The sequence below is a fragment of the Passer domesticus genome, unplaced genomic scaffold (genome assembly GCF_036417665.1).
Source record: "Passer domesticus isolate bPasDom1 unplaced genomic scaffold, bPasDom1.hap1 HAP1_SCAFFOLD_51, whole genome shotgun sequence".
In the NCBI taxonomy this organism is placed as follows: Eukaryota; Metazoa; Chordata; class Aves; order Passeriformes; family Passeridae; genus Passer; species Passer domesticus.
The window spans coordinates 895,283-899,974 of record NW_026990161.1 but is presented as its reverse complement, the minus strand read 5'-3'; the positions used below and the strand labels follow the sequence as shown (position 1 = coordinate 899,974).

The window sequence follows — 4,692 nt, the reverse complement described above, 5'->3', positions numbered from 1 at the left end:
GTTCCATGGGGACTTTCCAAGAGTCTCCAGGCTGTTCAAGAGCTGGAATGTCACAGGCAGACAGGGGATCCATGGACACCTCCCAGAGGTTTCTGGGGATGGTAAAGGCCCTGTGGTCAGAGGCAGTTACAGCCATTCCATGGTGACATCCCAGGGCACCTTGGGCTGCAAAGGCACTGATCTGTCACAGGCACTCACGGGGGTTCCACGGTGACATCCCAGGAGTCCCCAGGCTGCTAAAGAGCCAGGATGTGACAGACACTCCCAGGGGTTCCTGTCATGGGCACAGTGGGAGCTTCAGGCAAAGTTTATTGGAGAGACTCCTGTTGGGTTTCGAGGTACGGAAAAGATCCCCAATATCCCCCACAGATCCCAAAAAGTCACCATTGAGTCAGAGATGACACAGACTCAGAAGGCTAAGGGCGGAAATCTACCAGTTTATTCAATCCTCTTCTTTTATATCTTGGTTTGCTACTAGTGGACCTCATTGGTCATTTCACCAACACATTTCACATGCTCGGCTAATGAAGACAAGACCCTGCAGTAAACAACTTTATGGAAAAAACAACTTATTACAAACATTGTCAGGGCACCAGTTATTAATGTTTGTTTTACATTGGGCCCTTCTGGGGGCTCCCAGGATGGGGGAAACCCTCCTGTAGTAGTTCTGTGCCAGGGAAAAGGAAATGCACAGGACTTTTTTGGTCTTCAGCTTCTTCTTTACTTTTATCTTATCTAAAGTTTTGCATGCTGTGCAGACCAGGCTCAGCGTGCAGGAAAAGCACTGCAAAATGGTCCCAAAATATACAGTTTCAAGGTCTTTTAAAGTTGTCTCATCCAATTAATTCTTAAGGCATGCATTATTTTTACTTACCTACCAAGAACTCATCCCTGGACAGTCCACGTAACCTCTCCACTGTGCTTGCCTTGACCAGTCATCCTCTGTCACCAACACTGCAGAAAATGGAGCAGATGAAGAAGAAGAAGAAGACAGGGACTATAACCAAATTCCTGCATCTTGCTTCCTATCTACACCATACTAAAAATCCCAAAACCTAAATTTCTCACCCAAGTAACATACTATACTACTCTATATTACCTATTTCACACTTTGGTGAATTCTAATCTATCTCAAAGTCATGTAAGTCCTCTCAATGGACGAATGTTAAAGGCAGTGTTTCTCTGGGGGTCAGGACCCCTCAAAGCAGACAGAGAAATATTCCCTGTGCTCTGGATTCCCACACATTTAACCTAAAAACATTGAACCCTTGAGATGCTAAGTTACCCAAAAAATGTTCCAAATAATTAGGATTAGAAGGACATGAAACAGGGAACAACAGAAAGACAGATCTATAGAAAGACACGCACATAGGTACCAGCTGTTCAGGTTCCAGCATCGCTGACAGAGAAACCCCAGCAGAAGGAAGGATCCAGAGCATGGGCTGGCCTCGTGCTCTGGCTTTTAACCCCCTGGGCCTTCATGGGTCCGCCCCTGAGGTGGGACTGCCAGTGGCTTGGCCAATCAGAGTCAGGGCAGGCAGCAGCTGCTAGCGTGTGATTGCACCTCTGTTCTGTGATTGACAGCTGTGCCAGGGCTGGGGGCGGGGCTCTGTCCCACCACAAGCCAAGGCCTCACCCGGCCCTGGCCCCACACGGGCATTCCGAGCATCCCAAGGTGTCTCGGGACATTGATCTCATGCAGCCTCTGACAGTGACCACGGTGACACTACAAAACCTCATGGAAGCAAAGGGCCATGTGACACTGTGGTGCCTCATAGAATCAAGGAGACTACTGTGAAACTCGGAGGTGCCAAGGAGCCAAGGGTCCATGGTGACCTTGTGGATCCTGTAGTGTCACAGAGGAGCCATTGTGACATAGCGAAGGCGCATTGAGCCAAGGAGCCATGGTGACACATCAGGGCTTTGTGGAACCACAAAGCCATTGTGATATTGCAAGGCCTCATGGAAGCACAGGGCCATTGTGACACTGCAGAAGCAAGGGGAACATTGTGACACTCCAGGGCCTCATGGAACCAAGGAGACCATTGGGACACTGTGGGGTCCCACGAAACCAAGGGAACAGGGAACAGGTCTGGCTGGCTGGGCCTCCTGGGGACCACCTGACAGGTCTAGCTGACCTTGGCATGTTGCGGGCTGCTTCTCATCTGTCCCTGAAGCACTGGGGCTCTGGGCTTTCCTTCCTGTGAGAGAGAAATGTCCTTTTCCTCCAGGGGCCCATTGCCAAAACTGGGATTCCTTGCCAAATTACCTTATATGCAAAGATTGTTCCCAGATGAAATCTGCCAGGAAAGACAGATCTGGCTGCCTTGGCCCCCCAGGGGCCATCTCCTATCTGCCTTTGAAACCCTGGGACCATGTGCTTTTCTTTCTTATGGGAAAAAAAACATCCATCTCGACCAGGCACCCATGGCCAAAATTGGGCATCAGCCTCCAGCATTCCCTATAGGCAAGGATAGCTTCCAGACCAAAGCTGCCAGGAGTGACAAGTCTGGCTGGCCTTGGCTTCCTGAGGGCTGTCACTCATCTTCCTCAGAAACACTGGGGCTCTGTGCTTTCCTTCCTAATGAAAAGAATTCTCCTTCCTGGCCAGGCACCCATGGCCTAAATTGAGATTCCACCTCTGTCCTGGTTTAGGGCAAGTTTGGGAGATAACCCCCAAAGGGGCTTCTCTACAAAAGCAGATTCAATTGCCCCTCCCCCCTCCAACCGGTTCGGGAGAAAATATCTCCTTGGAGAAAAGTGGAAAGAAACCTGTTTATTAAACAATAGAAACCAAACAATATTAAACAATAAACAATAAAACAATATTAAACAATCCAAGGAAAAACAAACTCAGAACAGTCCCCTCCCCGGGCTGCAGCTCGGCTCACTCAGTCTTTGATCAGTCTCTCTGGTGCTGGAAACGCCGTGGCCCAGGCCCGGCCAGGGGCCACAGGTGGAGCTGCCGGTGCTCTTCTGGGTGTTCAGTCAAGAGCAGGCTTGAACAGGTCCAAGAAAAAAAGGAAAAAATCACAATCCGGAGAACTTCTTTGCCTCAGCTAGCTAAAACTAACTAAAAGCAAGAAAAAGGGAAAAAGGAGCTCTGTCCTGCTGTCTGTCCATCCGCAGACAACACAGTCCAGGAGCAGGAATGTGGAGGAGTGAGAGCAGTCTGAAAACAAACTGCGCGCTTCTTCCCTGCCCTCCTCACTGTCTGGAAGAGAGTCTTAAAGGTGTAAAACTTATTATTCAGTATAAACAGAACAAGACGATTGGGGATAAAAGCATCATATAGTCAACCCAGGACCACCTCCAAAATGCCCTATGGCCAAGGATAGCCCCTAGATGAAAGCTGCCAGGAGAGATGGGTGTGGCTTGGCTTGGCCTGAGGGTGGCCACCTCTCATCTTCTTCCAGGACACTTGGACTTCACATTCTCTTTCCTATAGGAAAAAAAAACATCCATCTTGAGCAGGTGCCCATGGCCTAAACTGGGATTGCACCTCCAAAACTCCGTACATCCAAGGATTTCTCCCCAGTGAAAGCTGCCAGAACAGACAGGTCTGGCTGCCCTTGGCCTCTTGGGGGCTGCCTCTCACCTGCTTTCCAAACACTGGGGCTCTGGGCTTTCCTTCATATGGAAAATAATTATATTTCTTCTCATGGTGTGTGTGGTCAAAATAGAGATTCCTCTTCCCAAATTCCATATATCCAAGGATTCCTCCTGACAAAAGCTGCCAGGACAAACAGGTCTTGCTGGCTTGGCCTCCCAGGAGCCACCGCTCTCCTTTTCTGCCTTTGGAACATTGGGCTCTATGCTTTCCATCCTATGGAAAAGAACTGTCCTTCTTGTCTACACAGAAATGGCCGAAACTGGGATTCCACCTCCCAAATTCCCTATATCCAAGAGTTGCTTTTAGGCAAAAGCTTCTAGGACAGAGAGGTCTTGCTGGCCTAGACCTCTGATGGCCGCCTTCCATCTGCCCCTGATACACCAGTGTTCCATGGTTTCCATCCTGTGGAAAAGAGCCGTCATTGTCATCCAGGTGTCCATGTCTGAAATTAGGATTCCACCTGGAAAAAGCTGTATATCCAAGGGTTGCTCACAGGCAAAATCTGCCAGTACCATCAAGTCTGGCTGGCCATGGCCTCCGGTGACTGCCCCTGCTACACTGGGGCTGGGTTCTTTCCTTCCCATGGAGATCACTGGGACACTGTGGGGATCTCATGAAACCAAGGGGCCATGGTGACATAGTGGGGCTTCATGCAACCCAGAGACCATTATGGCTCTGTGGTGCCTGACAGAACCATGCAGAGCATCACGACCCTTCAGGGCTCTGTGTCACCAAGGGGGTGACATTATGGCACCTCAGGGCCTCATGTAAGCAAGAGACCATGTGGACACTGTCGGGCCCCATGGAACCGAGAGAACATGGAATAGGTCTGGCTGGCTTGGCCTCCCAGGGGCCACCTGACAGGTGTGGCTGACCTTGGCATGTCGAGGGCTTCACATCTGCCCCTGCAACACTGGGTTTCCGTGCTTTCCTTGCTATGGAAAAGAACCATCCCTCCTTTCAGATGCCCATTGCCAAAATTAGTACTCTCCCTAAAAATTTTCCTATAGGCAAGGATATCTCCCAGAAAAAACCTGCCATCTCTGGCTGGCCTTGGCCTCTGGTGGTCATCTCTCATA

At 49.9% G+C, this 4,692-nt stretch overlaps 1 long non-coding RNA gene across 1 annotated transcript; it reads right to left on the bottom strand.

The window, feature by feature from the left end:
* Positions 1–428: 428 nt before the first annotated feature.
* On the bottom strand, positions 429–3,997 carry LOC135292812 (uncharacterized). Its single transcript, XR_010354975.1, has 3 exons — positions 3,599–3,997; positions 1,369–3,442; positions 429–954 (listed from the first exon to the last, which is right to left on the bottom strand). It is a non-coding gene; the product is annotated as an uncharacterized LOC135292812 (long non-coding RNA).
* Positions 3,998–4,692: the final 695 nt, after the last annotated feature.